At 36.0% G+C, this 17635-nt stretch overlaps 1 protein-coding gene across 5 annotated transcripts in view; it reads right to left on the bottom strand.

The window, feature by feature from the left end:
* Positions 1-17635, bottom strand: part of APC (APC regulator of WNT signaling pathway) — a 149510-nt gene that overhangs the window by 89632 nt on the left and 42243 nt on the right. Inside the window, exon 1 of one of the 5 annotated variants that reach the window (XM_042991288.1) lies at positions 4975-5725. The exons of the other annotated variants lie outside the window; for them this stretch is intronic. The gene's annotated coding sequence lies outside the window, so the exon portion shown is untranslated. Of the gene's footprint in view, positions 1-4974; positions 5726-17635 lie in introns of those variants that run through there. 5 annotated transcript variants of the gene reach the window in all.

Raw genomic sequence — 17635 nt, 5'->3', positions numbered from 1 at the left:
GTGGAATATGATTTCAATACTCTTCAATGTTATGTTTATTTACCATATGAGTGACATTATACCCTATACTTTAAACAAATCTGGTACTCGAAAATCTGAATTTACCTAAAACAGTAACCTTCATTCCCAAAAGTATAACTAACTTAAAAACAAAAACTACAAAACTTCAGCTTAAAAAAAATAAAGAACTGTGTGTATATATGCCTACAGTAGACAGAACAAGGGCCCCACGAAGATGTCCACATCCTAATCCCTTAAACCCATGAACGTGTTACTTTACATAGCTTAAGGGACTTTGATATGATTAAGTTAAGGATCTTGACATGGGGAGATTTTCCTGAATTATATAGGTGGACCTAAGGTAATCACAAGGGCTCTTCTAAGGGGACAGAAGGGTCAGAGTCAGAAAAGCATATGTGACAACAGAAACAAAGGGTCAGAGTCAGAGAGAGATTTAATATGCTGCTGACAATGAAGACAGAAGAAGGGGCTACAAGCCAATAGAGGTGGCCTCTAGAAGCTAGAAAAAAAGGAAATGGATTCTCCCCCGTAGCCTCTGGAAGAAATGCAGTACTGCTGCTATTTTAATTTTGAACCAGTGAAAACCATTTTAGACTTCTGTCCTCTAGGGCTGTAAGATAATAAATGTGTGGTCTCAAACCACCAAATTTGTGGTAATTTGTTACAACAGCAAAAGGAAAAAATGCCCTATGGTCCAGAGATCCCTCTCCTAGGAATAAATTCCACTGAAATTTCTCATTGGCCATGTAGTTTAAAACATATCTACAATTTCTTTGACCCTATTCCTTCAAAAGGTAGAGCTTAATTTATCTTCCCTTGTGTGAGCTAGACTTAATGACTCACTTCTAATAAAGAAAATATGGTAGCGGTGTGACTTTTGAAACTATGTCTTAGATGGATTACTTCTTGATCTTTCTTTCTGGGATCAAGGGAAAAAGCCAGCTGCCCTGTCAAGAAGATACTCAAGCTGCTCCATGGAGAGGCCTATGGCAAAGAACTGAGGCCTCTTGCCAAAAGTCAAGAGAAACAGGCTATGTGAGATCCATCTTGGAAGTGGATTCTCCAGTTGAGTCAAACCTTCGGATGACTGTAGCCCTGGCTGACATCTTGACCGCAACTTCATGAGATTGTAAGCCAGACTACACTTTGAATTTCTGCTCCACAGAAACTCTAAAATAATAAATATTTGCTGTTTAAGCCATTAAGATTTGCAGTAACTTTTTATGCAGTATGAAACGAACATAGTCTATAAAGAGTCATGTAGTAGGATGTACAATGTAGCAGTGTGGGTGGTAAAAAGAGATTTGGAAAAAACCTAGGACCCTCCCAGAGGACTAATGATAGATACTACATAACACTATACAGAAGAATTAGCACAAAAAACTACACAGACATAAAATAAGATATGTAGATCTTAAAAACAGTATTGAATTAAAAATGTTCAAAAATTATGTAAATTAAAAAACAAATTTGGGTACATACCCCAAAGGAATGAAAGCAGGGACTCAGAGATTATTTGTACACCCACCTTCCCAGCAACATTATTCACAATACCTGAAGATGGAAGAAAACCGAGTCCACCCACAGATGAATGGATACACAAAATGTGGTATACATACAATATTATTCAGCCTTAAAAAGTTAGGGAGTTACGACACATGCTAACTATTTCACAAGAACTGATGCATGTTTAAGAACACATTTGAATGAGTGCGTAAAAAGGGAGTGGGTGTAGGGTGTGGGAATAAAGAGGATAAGGCTTGCCCTATATGGATTGATGATGTCATGATTTGATTTACAAAAAATAATTTTTGAGAAGGTATCTTTTACATAATATGTGAGAAGCCACCTATACCAAAATAAGAGCTGGTGTACCTTTCCTTCTAGAAGCTGACCCTACAGAAATCAAGAACCACAGATTATTGACTATTAGAACTAGAAGATCTAGAAATCATTTCATCCAACCTTCTCACTTTATAGTCAAGACACTTAATATTTGAAAGTAATTTACTTTTCAGAATCATCTGTGATTCCAATCAGATTTTATAAAGCATGGTGTTTCAAATCGCAAACTACCAATTTCTCTACATTAGAAGATACTTTAGGTGATATAAACCCTTAAAGATCCTGGGAGTAGCCAAAGCAATCAGTCTTTAACTAGCAATGACATTTCACTTAGTTCTTTTTTGGAGGTAAGTTTCCATGTTTTATTTGATTCTCCAGCACATTTTACAGGTCTGGCATTTTAATAGGTACTCAAATATGTAGTGAATGTACTCCCTTGAGTACTATTCATCTTCTCTATATCAAAGTGCTCTATCTCATCTTGTGGGCTAAGTAATATTCCACTCAGATTTGAAAGAAAGAAAGAAAGAAAGAAAGAAAGAAAGAAAGAAAGAAAGAAAGAAAGAAAAGAAAAGAAAAGAAAGAAAGAGGAGCGGGAAGGGGGAAGGTCAAAATTAAGAAATTAAGGATAACATTTAATATAAAAAGACTGGTTACATTATGTGTAATTAATGACAGTAAAAAATAGAGAAAAATGATAGGACAAAAATCCACACAGCGTCAATAAATAGCTTTGATTCAGTTCTCGGGCATATTTATGAATATTTAACTTTTGAATTCCTTAAAGTTCAATTTCAAAGACCACAAAAATCAACAGTCCAGTCTTATGTTAGGTATTTCACACCACAAGAGGAAAGAAATCAACTTTTCTTAATTTAGTTATTTAATTCCAGAAAGTACTAAAATTTAATGTTATTCTATTTAAAAGTGTGCATATGATTAATGAGATGCTCTTTAAAAAAAAAAAAAAGGATGTTATGAATGTCATTATGAAAACTGCTGTCTCTCCATTTGCTTAGCTAGCAGATATTTTACAAAGCATTCTTCTATCATGGTTAGAAACTCAAAACCAACTAAGATTTATTTTTCATTTAATGAATAATTTGTCAATGACATATTACTTTTCAAATAATTTCTATGACATACTATTCTGTATATTATGTAGTAAGAGATATTATGAAATATTTTATAGACCTATGCCCTTTATATCCTTTTACAATACATGACCTTGGATAAAGTCACAACATAGTTAAGAATACTCTTAACACTTTAAAATGAAAATAATGCTACACCGACGTATTTAAATAGTAAAATAAGATAATCATAAACTCACAAAGACTATGCTAACTGAGGTTCAAAGAAATGACTGGTATTAGCTAGTAAATTTCATTTGCAACTTTAATGTGACATCTTTAATTCTAGCTGCAGTTTCCATCAGATTTAAAAAAGAGATCTTAAGGACTATTAACCCTGATATACATGATCAAATAATTCTTAAAGTAGAAATAATTGTTTAAATAAAGAACAAAATTGCTTTAATTTATCAGTGAAAACTTTACATAGTCTAATTTATTCAAGTCCAATTCCTTAATATGTTGAAAAAAAATTACTAAAACAAAATTACAGGTTCTCAGAAGACTTTCTACCACATAAGCACTATTTAAGAGACACTGTCCCTGATCCTCGAGGGCTTTACAAAGCCAATGCCATCCAGTTCAGGGAGTAGGGAGGTGTGGCAGGCTGGCTGTCATAATATGCATAAAGATAAGGTATTTAAAATCATATTTAATCTGAAAACATGTTTTTAGCAAGAAAAAAATAACTGCAATGAAAACACTCTGTATCAAGAGTATATCTTATGAGTGTTTACTAAACAAATAAATCTAAAAGAAAAACCTTGGTGCTTTAATTTAAAATATCTGCCTTTGGAGTTTATTCAATAATATCTAAAAGTAACCAAAAGTAATATAAAATTACTTAATACAGATCTTAAATCTTAAGCCCATGAAAAATTTATCATTAATTTTTCATAAAGTAATTCACATTATAGTGATTTATTCTCGAACAACCTAGTTGATGGCATAAAGCTACACTAACAAAGGAAAAGAGCCACACTGCTTCATACATAATTTATTAACATTTCCTATAGGATTTACGTTAAAGGAAAGAATTTGAACATCTCTTGTATGATGTAGAATCAAGTGTCTGATACATCCCACTGCCAAAACATTCACAGCCCGGTATTTTTCCTACTTTAAAAAATTAAGTATTTTTTTTTCTCCTATTCAGTTTACAATTATAAACTATGGCTTCTTGTAAAAGGAGTTCTACCACCAGCATTGCTGCAAGGTTTCTTATTCCTCTGCAGTTGTCTTTTCAGTCTAACAGAGGGAGAAGAGCACTGCTGCAGTCATCTACAAAATGCCACTACCATTTCGACTTGTAACTAACAAAGACGCTGGTATCTTTTTGCCACCCTATTCAGAGACTACTGTTCATTTAGATGTGTTGCAAAAGCAGGCACTTTGGTGACCAAAATTTCTCCAATCAACCAAAACCATCACTCAAGCTCTGCAGTATCTGCCTCCTCCCCTTCCTCCTCTGAAGTAGCCCTGTCCACTAGATTCACATCAGCCATCAGCAGCAGCTTTGTATCCCCTCTCTTGGCTACCACTGCATATGTCCTTGTGGCCAGGGAGGAAAAAAAGCCTTTCAATGGGCTAGAGCTTTTGCTCCTCGCCATGAATATGTTCCATTCTTTGTTGTCCTCTACCCGTTTCCTTAGATACTGTTATTGCACTCTGTCAACAGGCATTATAAAAACAAAACCTCCTCTAGCTTCAAAAACAGCTTTCTCACCAGACTCCCCTTAAGACTCCTACCCCTCCCCCCTTCTTCCTCTTCTGTCAAAAACCCAGGATCAGAAGCACAGGAAATCCATCTCCTGTGCTGCAGTGGGGGGAAGGGGGGAGACGCCCCTGCCTCCTGGCTTGGCATGTGGCAATAGACCCTGTGCCAAGGAAAGGCCACCGGTTTCAGACAGTGCGAGGGAAAACCGCGTCCCCCTCCCCCCGCAGCAAGCAGGGCTATCGTGGCTCCAGCACTTACCCCATTTCCGAGCCCAGCAGCACCTCCATTCCGTCTCCAGTGACACCCAGGCGGGCTGCGCCAATACAGCCACATGTCGGTCACGTGAGCCCACGCCCAGCCAATCAGCAGGTCCCCGACGGGAATGAGGAGCGCCCTGGTCCGCATCCAGAGGATTACACAGCTGCTTCACGCTCGGTTTCCAGACCCGCACTCCGCACTCCGCAGTAGGGCACCAAGCCCCGCCCCACTGCCCGGCAGCCGAGCCCTAGCCCGCACCTAGTGCTGGTGGGTGCGCCCATATCGCGCCTTTCCCCGGCAACCCACAGAAGCCAAAGAAGCTGACTAGCATAATAGGTTGGGTTGGGGGAGGTTCACAGGGCAGAAAGATTAACATGAGATGCTGGAGGTAGGTGGGTGAATAATAAATTACATCTCATTTGCTAAGATTTACATTACTTGCAGCACAGAGGAAAAGAATTCTATTAAATATATTACAATGAATCACTTCACATTACAAGTCACTTGTGATTTGTTAAAAATACAGTTACTACAAAAGCTATGATGGCAGCATAGAGTGGTTGAGATCAATCATGGAGTTACAGGGTCCGGAATGAATCTGCTCCTGCCACTTACTAAATGGGTGGACTATAGTCACTTAAAGGCTTAGTGTTTCAGTTTCCCCTACAAAATGGGAGAAGTATATACATGATGCAGTATTTACAGCAGTCCCTGACACAGTTAAGTGCTGTTAGCTTCTACTAACCTGAGTGGAAATTCTATATTTCATTTAGAAAAAAAAAATTTTTTTTTTTTACATTTTTATGTATTTTTGAGAGACGGAGCACAAGTGGGGGAGGGGCAGAGGGAGAATGAGACACAGAATCCAAAGCAGGCTCCAGGCTCTGAGCTGTCAGCACAGAGCCCAATGCAGGGCTGAACCCACAAACCTTGAGATCATGACCTGAGCCGAAGTAAGACGCTCAACCGACTGAGCCACCCAGGCGCCCCTTCTATATTTCATTTAAATCGAACCAAGTGAAGCTTAAATTACTTATTTTTAGAAGTTCAAAAGTTCGAAGGGCAAATTCAAATTGCCAAGAATTTTAAGTAGATTTAAATTTTGGTTTAAATGGGGGGAGGAGACCAATTTCCATGATATATTTCAAATTTAAAAGGATATTTAACTTCAGATTTGTAAATGAAATATTATTTACTATCATCTTTTCTTAGTTTTTCAAATCAACAGCATCAAAAGCAGCAAGCTATTAAACAGCATATTTGGAGCATTTCCATTTTATTAAAAATTGTATGAATTAGAAAAATAATAAATACAGCAAAATGCTCATAGACACACAACCACTGTTCACAGTGGTCATCCTTGGAAAGTGGGATTATGGAGTTATTTCTTTTTCTTTTGTGCTTTTGAATATTTTTCTCTTTGTGTTTATCTTATAATACCATACATGTATATACATATGTATATATACATACATATATAGCAAATATATATATATACACACCATATCTGTATATGCCATATATAATGCCATATATAATATATATATTTAGGGGCAAATAATACCCTCTAAATATTGTTGGATGAACACATGAACACTGACCACATATTACTAGTAATTACAAAAATTATATATTAAAAGTTTAAATATATTTAGAAATAATTTCTCTTCATATTTGAAATAAAGGAAACATGTGAATCAATTTGATTCTATCTCAAATATCCCTTTCGTCAGGATGACTTAGTTTTACAAAAGGCTTTCAATCTCTTACCGAAAGTGCATGATTCACTGAACAAGACTTAATTATTTATACAGTCATTGAGCATTTGTGACAAATCCAGAATAGATAATTCCTCATAAGGCCTAAACTTCTGGAAAGAAAAAGTACCCTTCAAAACAAAGAATACATTTTAGAAGCTCCTAAAAATAACTTCTTAGTATCTTAAGAAACAATTCTATTACTCTTGACTCAGACTATGATTCAAGCTCTTATTGAGTAAATCAGTTTGTAGCCAAAACATTTGTCTAAATTTTTACTGTTATGTATTGCACAAGTCAGAGATTCAAATGACAAAATTCTGAAGAAAGTTCTGACCATTACATGTTCAATACTCATGATAATTTAAATCTAAAAGCAAGCCAATGTAAAAACTTCACATTTTACAATGTCAGTGAAACATTAATTGGTGTTACCAGTTTGCATGTATCTCAGAATACAGCTCCTGCCATCCCTATTTAAATAAAAATGTTAGCATTTACAGTACATATATATGTTTGCACTAAAAATATTTTCTGATTAAAGTGAAATACTAACAACAAATTGTATGTTACGGCTATTAACGTGCTTGTACTCACAAAACATGCCCTTGGTTTCAAATATCTGTTCATTTATGATCAAATTTGACTGTTTTTAGTAAACGTTAGTAAGTAAATACTATAAATATGAACACATATTTCAGAAAACCTTCTGAACCTTCTGCAGCTTAAAAAAACTAATGACTAAATACAATGAATAGGATTAAAAAAAAATTTTTTTTAATGTTTTTATTTATTTTTGAGACAGAGAGAGACAGAGCATGAGCAGGGGAGGGGCAGAGAGAGAGAGAGGGAGACACAGAATCTGAAGCAGGTTCCAGGCTCTGAGCTGTCAGCACAGAGCCTGACACGGGGCTCAAACTCACGGACTGTGCAATCATGACCTGAGCTGAAGTTGGACGCTTAACCGACTGAGCCACCCAGGAGCCCCACGAATAGGATTTTTAATGTCTTAAATATTGCATTCCATTTTAACATAGACATGTTTGGGCTAATTTTAAGACTTGTGACTTCAAAAACTGATAAGAATATGGGCAACATTATTAACTAGTACAAAAGGAGTTAAAATTCGAGCTCCTTTCAGTTATCTTAATGGACTCTTATACTTTGTTAATATTTAACTTTCTTTTTACTGGGAGATTTCTATACTTTATAGTGAAATCGATTTATGCCTATGAAGATATCAAGTTTCTTTAAAAATAATAATTATGTATTGAAAAAGCACATGCTAGTGTAAATCCAAGTTCTCCAGATGATAAGCCATCAAATAAAGCTGATATTCATTTAGAAACCTCTGGTCTTTAGATTTATATTGGGTTATAGCAAGACAAAGTGAAAGAGAATAAAATGAGACCAATCTCATAGGCCATATTGGCTATGAAGATCACTTCTCCCATATTTTCTATATTTTTCACAGAATCTGGGAAGGAGCTGAACTGTTGCAATGGCAATGGGATTTTTAGTGATGTACAAACTAAATGGAAGATACAATCATAGTCTTCTACAAGCCAGACTTAATCTGCCTCAAGAGGCAAAAGTTTCCAAAAGAAATCTGCCTAGCACCAACATTACAAGCTTAAGTAGTTTTTCTACCTCCAGTCTTTCTTTTCTTTAACTGGCAAACACCAAAACAGTTTTTTATACCCCTGCTCAAAGAATATTTCATGGCTTTCTACCGCTGACAGTGGAACTGAGTCAGTTTGGAGTTTAATCATGGAGTGCCCTGAATGGCATATCAATTCATTAGTTTTCCTACACTGATAGTCTTCTACTTGTATTAAATTTCCTATGGCTGCCATAACAAATTACCACAAAGGCCATGGCTTAAAACAACAAAATTTATTATCTCACAGTTTTGCTGTTCACACGTCCGAAATGGGTCTCATTCTAAGCTAAAATCAAGGTATCTACAGGGCTGCATTCCTTTCTGGAAGCTCTAAGGGAGAATTTGTTTTCTTGTCCTTTCCAGCATCTAGAGACCAAATTCCTTGGTTCAAGGCCTCCTTCCTTCATCTTTTTTTTTTTTTTTTAATTTTTTTTTTTTAACGTTTATTTATTTTTGAGACAGAGAGAGACAGAGCATGAACAGGGGAGGGGCAGAGAGAGAGGGGGAAACACAGAATCTGAAACAGGCTCCGGGCTCTGAGCGGTCAGCACAGAGCCCGACGCGGGGCTTGAACTCACGGGCCGCGAGATCATGAGCTGGGTGGAAGTCGGACGCTTAACCCACCGAGCCACCCAGGCTCCCCTCCTTCCTTCATCTTCAAAGCTAGCAACAGTGGAGTCTTCAATTTGCAGCACTCTGATCTTGCTTCTGTTGTCATCATCTCTTTCTTTGGCTCTTGTTCTACTTCCCTCTTACACTTTTATTATTATTTAAAAAATTTTTTTTTAAATCTTTATTTTTGAGAGAGAAAGAGAGAGGGAAAGGGAGAGGGAGGGAGGGAGAGAGGGAGAGAGGGAGAGAGGGAGAGAGGGAGAGAGGGAGAGAGGGAGGGAGGGAGAGAGGGAGAGAGAGAGGGAGGGAGAGAGGGAGGGAGGGGGAGAGAGAGAGAGAGAGAGAGAGAATGAACAAGCCGGGGATGAACAGAGAGAGAGGGAGACACAGAATCTGAAGCAGGCTCCAGGCTCTGAGTGGTCAGCACAGAGCCCAAAGCGGGGCTCAAACTCATGAACTGCAAGACCATTACCTCAGCCAAAGATGGATGCTTCATTGACTGAGACACCCAGGGGCCCATTCCCTCTTACACTTTTAAAGATTCATCTCAAGGACCCTTAAATAGGTCCACCTCAGCAATCCAGGATAATCTCCCTATTTTCAGGTTACCTCATTATCAACTATTCCATCTGCAACCTTAATTCCCCTTTGTCACATCATTATTCTGCCTATCACACTACAGCTTAACTTTATTTCAGAACCTGCATCCTAATAATAGTCCAATTAAACTATTTTATAGAACCATTTAAGGATTAAATGGGCAATTTTGGACAGATTTTATAAACTACAAAATACTTTTTTAAAGTAAAGGATTACTAATTGCTCTATTGGTCCAAATCAAAGTTCATCTTCAACATACATTTCCATGAAGTAATCTACCATCCCATCTTGAATCAATTCACCCTCCTCTTCTCTCTATTGTTACTACCTCTTTTATGGCACAAACGCATTTTGTACCTTTGTGTGCACGTTTCCTTTCCTATTCCTGACTATAATAATCTTAAAAAAATTTGTTTAATGTTTGTTTATTTTTGAGAGAGACAGAATGCAAGCAGGGGAGGGGCAGAGAAAGAGGGAGACCCAAAATCTGAAGCAGGCTCCAGTCTCTGAACTGTCAGCACAGAGCCCGACATGAGGCCTGAACCCACGAGATGTGAGATCATGACCTGAGCCGAAGTCGGCCGCTTAACTGATTGAGCCACCCAGGCGCCCCATGACTATAATAATCTTGAGGGAAGAGTCATACTTGATTTTATCTAGCATGTTTCATGGTGTGTAGCACAATATTTTGTGCATTATAGGTATTTATTAAATATTAGTATAAGGAATGATTCAAAATTAATCTCCAGGGGTGCCTGGGTGGCTCAGTTGGTTAAGCGTCCGACTCTTGATGTTGACTCAGGTCATGATCTCATGGTTTCGTGAGTTCAAGTCCCACATCAGGCTCTGTGCTGACAGCATGAAGCCTGCCTGGGATTCTCTCTCTCCTCTCTCCCTCTGCCCCTCCCCTACTGGTGCTGTCTCTCTCTCTCTCTCTCAAAATAAATAAACATTTAAAAATAAATAAATAAGATTGATCTCCAAAGGTATCCAATGCAGATGCTCTCATGGAATAAAAGTAGAACAAATACTGAATAATGAATATTATTGCAAAATAACTTTCTAAGAGGAAACAGAATGCTTTAAATAAAAACCCTGGGCCCTGTAGATGGGAAAAATGCGATGCAGCCTTGGGACCAAATTTTTAAGGTTAGGTGGCGGCACACTAAGAATCACTTTAGGAGCTTCAAGAAGTTTTCAAACACCATTAAATCAGAATCTCTAAGAATGAAGCCCAGGCATTAGTATGTGCTGCCAGGATTAAGTACGAAGCAGTTTCCTAGCTTCAGCTGCCAAAGTTCCCACTGTACTACGGGAGGGAGGCCATTTTGAAATGCCTTTTCATTTAGAGTGCTATACAGCTTGAGGCATCTGCTTAGAGAAGAAAAAACTTCTTCCTGTCAAAAAGCTCTCTAGGCCTATATTAGCAGTTAAGATGAGAAAAAATATGTAGAACCAATAAATATACAGAAAATGTTCTACTACATTAAGGAAGCAAAGAAATAAAAGCAAGAATATCATTTTCACCTATCTTATTCAATAGGTGAAACTTAAAATAATATTGTGGGTCAGTAAGGATACATGAAAATAAGCAGCAGTTTCAAAAGTCCTTAAATACTATGTTTAAAATGCTCATACTGAAGTAAGCCCAGTTAAAAGAAATTATCCTACATACAGATACATGCACAAAGAATTATATTCAAAGACACTCAGTGTTGTTCACACTAGGGAAATGTTAACAAACAGCCTCAATGATTGAAACAAATGTTTGGTTCATTATACTTATGTTACAGTTAAAGAGAATTAAAATTATGTCGGATATACAAGTGCATAAAAAGGGATAAAATACTTAGGAATAAATTTAACCAAACAGATGAAAGATCTGTACACTGAAAACAATAAGATACTGATGAAAGATATTAAAGACACAAGTAAATGCAGACACTCCATGTTTATAGAATGGAACAATTAATATTGTTAAAATGTCCACACTACCCAAAGCAATCTACAGATTTAACACAATCCCCATCAAAATTCCAGTGGCATTTTTCAAACAAACAGAACAAATAATCCTAATATTTGAGTAAAACCACAAAAGACCCTGAGTAGTCAAAGCAATCCTGAGACAGAACAAAGCTGGAGGCACCACACTTCCCGATTTCAAACTATGTTGCAAAGCTATAATAATGACAACAGTTTGCTTTTGGCATAAAAAAAGACACAGGGATGCCTGGCTGGCTCAGTCAGTAGAGCATACAACTCTTGATCTCAGGGTTGTGAGTTCTAGCCCCATGTTGGATATAGAGATTACCTTAAAAAAACAAAAAACAAAACAAAACAAAGAAAAGACACATAGATCAATGGAACAGAATAGAGAAAAATGTGTATATGGTCAGTTAATTTATAACAAAGGAGCCAAGAATATAAAATGGGAAAAGGACAGTACCTTTAACAAATGGTGCTGGCAAAACTGGACAGCCACATGCCAAAGAATGCCCTATTTTGCACCACACACACAAGTCAACTCAAAATGGATTAAAGACTTAAATTAAGACCTGAAAGCATAAAACTCCTAGAAGGAAACATATAGGAGGTAGGTTACCTGACACCGGTCTTAGCAATGACTTTCTGGATTTGAAACCAAAAGCAAAAAGAAACAACTGGGACTACATCACACTAACAAGCTTCTGCACAGCAAAAGCAACTATCAACAAAATGAGGGGTGTCTGCGGTGGCTCAGTCAGTTAAGTGTCCGACTCTGGTTCTGGTCATGATCTCACAGTTCATGAGTTTGATTCCCGCGTTGGGCTCTGTGCTGACAGTTCAGAGCCTGAAGCCTGCTTAGAATTCTGTGTCTCCCTTTCTCTGCCCCTCCCAGATTCGTGCTCTGTCTCTGTCTCTCTCAAAAATAAACATTTAAGGGGTGCCTGGGTGGCTCAGTCGGTTAAGCATCCAACTTCGGCTCAGGTCATGATCTTGTGGTCCGTGAGTTTGAGCCCCGCGTTGGGCTCTGTGCTGACAGCTCAGAGCCTGGAGCCTGTTTCAGATTCTGTGTCTCCCTCTCTCTCTGACCCTCCCCCGTCATGCTGTCTCTCCCTGTCTCAAAAATAAATAAACATTAAAAAAATTTTTTTTTAAATAAAAAAAAATAAAAATAAACATTAAAAAATTAAAAAATATATATTATTCAACCATGAGAAAGAAGGAAATTTTGCCATTTGCAACAATATGGATGGACCTTGAGGGCATTATGCTAAGTGAAATAATCCAGACAGAGAAAGACAACTACTGCTTGGTATCACTTATAGGTGGAGTCTAAACAAAAAGCCAAACTCATAGAAAATAAAAAATAAAATGTCACAGAAGATAATTATGTAATATATAAACACATAATTTATATAATATTAGTGAAAGTGTAGAGTATTGTATGTTTAAGATGATACCAACTAGCTTTTTTTTTTTTTTTTTTTTTTTTTTTTTAAAGAAGAATGATATATGTGCACAGATAAACCAAAATATGTCTCCTCCCTGGGTATAGGATTTTAGAAATTCTAATTTTTCTGAATTTTGTAAAATTTCCATAATGTAACACACATTTCAATATATATTATCTGTAATTTCTTTTTAAAGTTAAATACTTCTAAGTTGAACACAATTTGAAATCACATTTGAAGGAGAAAGAAATTAAATTAACATTTATTACTCATCTAACCTGTGTCCAGAAGCAGATTCAGATTTTGTGGGGACCAGAAGCAAATATAAATTGTGGGGGAACCTTCCTTAAGTACAAATTAATTCAAAATTGCTAGGGCTACAGCAAAAGGGCTTAGGAAGGGCCCATGCAATTAGGGCATTAACCTTCATTAGTTTCATGATAAATTTGCTTCCAAATCAATAGCAGACATTACATTAGGCAAATACATATAATGTCATCTAATCCTAATAAAACCTCTGAAGAAATTGTTTTTTAAATCACTATTCACAAACACACAGAATTGAGGCTTAAAGCAATTTAAAGACTCATCCAAGTGCACACAACACTGAAGTGGCAGTCTGACTCCTAAGCCAATGTTGATCAAACTGCTCACCTTTCAGGTCTCATGAACACTTCCCTACACTAAATCATATCTAAGTATGTTATCTCCCAGAGCAGCTTGTACTTCTCGTTTAGAACCTCATGTCTCATAAAAAGTTACTTGTTCAAGTATAATCCTGATGATTATTGCAGCACCTGGCTGTGCAGAAGGTGCTCAATAAATATTTATTATATGAATACATTTTTAATAATCAGAATAAGTGAAAATGAGAAGACTCAAAATAGTTTTGAAAATGTCTATTTGGAATCTACAATAAATCCCCTTCACCCATATCAGTGAGTAACCACAGATTTCTCTATTAGATACCTAGGACAAAATTTCTTTAAATGCAGAAGACATTTCTGTATTAATTTCATTAAATAAAGAGAAACATAGTTTGGAGTTGTTTTATGGGGGTATGGCAAATACAAGCAGTGCGTGGTAGTAGGCACATCAGTAAAGGCAAACAAACAAACAAACAAACAAACAAACCAAGAAAGAAAAACTATGAATAACTTAATCATGGTTACTCTGAGTTAATTCTGCTTCACTGTCCTTGTACCATTTAAAATATGTTAACTATGTATTAGGTTAAACATGCCCTGTTGTTACTCTAGTGAGTATGCTACATTACATGGTAAAAAGGACTTCGCAGATATAACTGAGGTTATTAATTGGCTGATTTTAAAATTGGGAGATGTAACTGGAATTAAAATAAAAACTGAAAAAAAATAGGGAGATTATCCTGGGTGGGTGCAATGTAAACAAATGATCCCTCAAAAGCTTCAACGTGGTTTATGACTTCCCAAAGAAATTAGAATAGAATTTCAAATTCCTCACCTTGGTTTATAAAACTGCATAATCTAGCTTTTGTCCTCATTCCCACTCTCCTCTTCTGCCTTGCCCTTTCGTCACTCTTTCTTATGCTTTTGTACTGCCTTTCCTTTAGCCTCAAGAACTCTGCTTCCAAATCTTCAAATGACTGCTCCATCGTTATCATTCAGATCTTGGCATAAATGTCACATCTTCAAAGAGACCTTCCATGGTTACCTTATCAACATTGGTACCGTCCTTAAACTTTCTACCACATAATCCTGTTTTGTCCTCAAATCATTTTAAGATCTGAAAGGCTCTATCTATGTACCTATTTATCTATTTATTTTTGTCTCCCACATTGTTTACCAAAGTAGAAAATAAATTCCATGAGGACAGGAACCTAGATTCTTGTGCACTGCTGTTTCCTTCACACCTGGAACAGTGCTTCGTGCACAGTATGCATCAATACATACTCCTGAATGTATGAATGTAGATGATATAAAGATGAATTAGGCATTAATTTAGAATCAAGTAGGGGACCTAAAACATTTACAACAAAAGTTTTAATACAAGGCAACATCTGTATCAAAGGATGAGAGATTAGATGATTTCTGGCTAGATGATCAAGAAAAATTTCAGACAGAAAATAGCAACAGAACTAGCCTTGAAAGGTATTTAGGAATTTTTCAAGACAAAGATTTTGATTTTGTCTGTTAGGTTAAAGAATTTAGACTTCATCTTATAGGTAAATGAAAATAAAGATGTTTCAAATAAGTTAGGATACACAATTAGAGACAAGATTCACAGAAGTTAATAGGACTAGTTTCTAGTTCCTACTCAAGAGGAGAAATAATCAGAAATTATATGCATGTTACTATTAGTTTATAGTTAAATGTAATGACCAAAGACTTTTTCAATTGGAAAATATAATGGTAGGGAAAAATATTAAATTTTATATTCTGTAAGAAACCTAACTTTGCTTTATTTGGTGTTATTTTAGCAATTTTGACAACACAGTTATTTATTAATTTTATGTTGTTAATAAAACAACAACAAAAAAACCCACAAGGTCACCTTTGGCAACCATTTTATCCAACTAACAAAATATAAAAATATTTGCATGTAAGTAGGGGATATTTTGTTTTCTAAATTCTTAACATGCCCTAATCTGGTAAAGTGTCAGAATCAGGACATCCAATGTTTTAAACTATCCCCTTGGGGGAAAAAAATTCTAATCAATTTTTTAAAATGAAATGTTTAAAACAAGACTTTATGCTTGCCTTTTTAAAAAAAAAAATTATGTCTTGCTTAATGTTAACTTTGATCTTCACTGAAAATCAGAAATAGCTATAAGATTGCTCCCTAAAATACAATTTACAATACAAACTTATAAACCCTATTCATTTTAACACTAACAGCTCAGGGACATAAGTCACCAAAACAGTACCAAGTGTTTATGGTATCACTGTGAACACAAGAAAAAGAAGCATGCAGAGTGAGTTTTTGAAAACAGTCTTTCTCTAAGAAAAACATAATTAAAAATTAAAATCACATTAACATTTAAATTATCATAGGGGTGCCTGGGTGGCTCAGTGGGTTAAGCATCCGACTTTGGCTCAGGTCATGATCTTGTGGTTCATGAGTTCGAGCCCCATATTGGGCTCTGTGCTGACAGGTCATAGCCTGGAGCCTGCTTTGGATTCTGTGTCTCCTTCTCTTTCTGTCCCTCCCCCACTCGCATTTTCTCTCTCTCTCTCTCTCTCTCTCTCAAAAAGAAACATTAAAAAAATTTTTTTTAATTAGCATAAACTACCTAGATTACCTGAGGAATCCTTTATCAACTTATAACATATACATTGGCCTCTGAAATACATAAGGATCAATAAGGAAAAAGCCAATTTTAATTGAGGTTAAAAACAAAATTTGGTGTACATAAGAAAATAAATTATAGCCTAATAATGGCACTTACTTTATTTATTAGAACCTTAAACCAAATCTTTGAGTCAAGACTTTTATTCTCATTCCAATATCCCCAAATCCTTTACCCTAGATGAGGAAATAATCACTTTTTCAACACCCTATATACCAGTTGCATTTGATATTACCTAATACTGTATCATTTGCTTCCTTTTTGAAAGTGTTCCCTTCTTCTTGCTTTATGCTAAATTTTAAACATAGAAGGCAAAGTATAAACTAAAATTATTTCACTTCTAGGTACTTAAGGATAAATGTTTGCTAAATAATCCGAACTTATTATTAAGTAAAATGAAAAAAGAAAATCTACCTAGCATTACTGGACTGTGTCAATCAAATCAGAAACCTCTGGTCACTTGGACTATCCCCAGTAGTACCATATAGAGTCATTTTAAGATTTAGGATAATGAGTCACCTAATAAAAGAATTCAAAATGAATACTTAATATTATACTCTAAGAGGAAGAGGGAAATGAAAATGAAGGCAAATGAATAAATGTAATTCCCTCCTTCAATATAGATTAATGTTTTTAAAACTGAACTTCACATTTACTTTGTAATGCCTTTTTAAACTTTCTTAAAAAAATTTTTTTTGACAATTATTCATTTTTGAGAGACAGAGAGAAACAGAGCGTGAGTGGGGGAGAGGCAGAGACAGGGAGACACAGAATCCAAAACAGGTTCCAGGCTCTGAGCTATCAGTACAGAGCCCAAGGCAGGGCTCAAACCCACAAACTGTGAAATCATGACCTGAGCCGAAGTTGGACACTTAACCGAATGAGCCACTCAGGCACTCCTTTTTAAACTTTCATTGTCAAATCCTCCAAGAATGAGCAGAATTACTTGAAGTGTCACATTGCTTTTATAGAAGCACAAAGTAAGATTTCATAAGAATTGGACAAAAATTCATTTCACATTCTAATACCTTTCTCAGTAGACACCAACAATTAATCAATAAGCATCATGGTCCCAAAGCAGTCTATACCTAATACAATATGGAAAAGGCATTTTCTTAATCTTTTCACAAAGAAGGTCCAAAATTTAATTCAAACAAATAGTTATATCTGCTCAATAAAACACCTGAGACTTTCACAGAGAAGAGATCTTTGTGATATTTATTGTTTTACAAAAGAAAACACAAAGTTCTTTACAAAAAAAAAAAGT

Source organism: Panthera tigris, chromosome A1 (genome assembly GCF_018350195.1).
Source record: "Panthera tigris isolate Pti1 chromosome A1, P.tigris_Pti1_mat1.1, whole genome shotgun sequence".
NCBI classification, from domain to species: Eukaryota; Metazoa; Chordata; class Mammalia; order Carnivora; family Felidae; genus Panthera; species Panthera tigris.
This window is presented reverse-complemented; position numbering and strand designations above follow the sequence as displayed.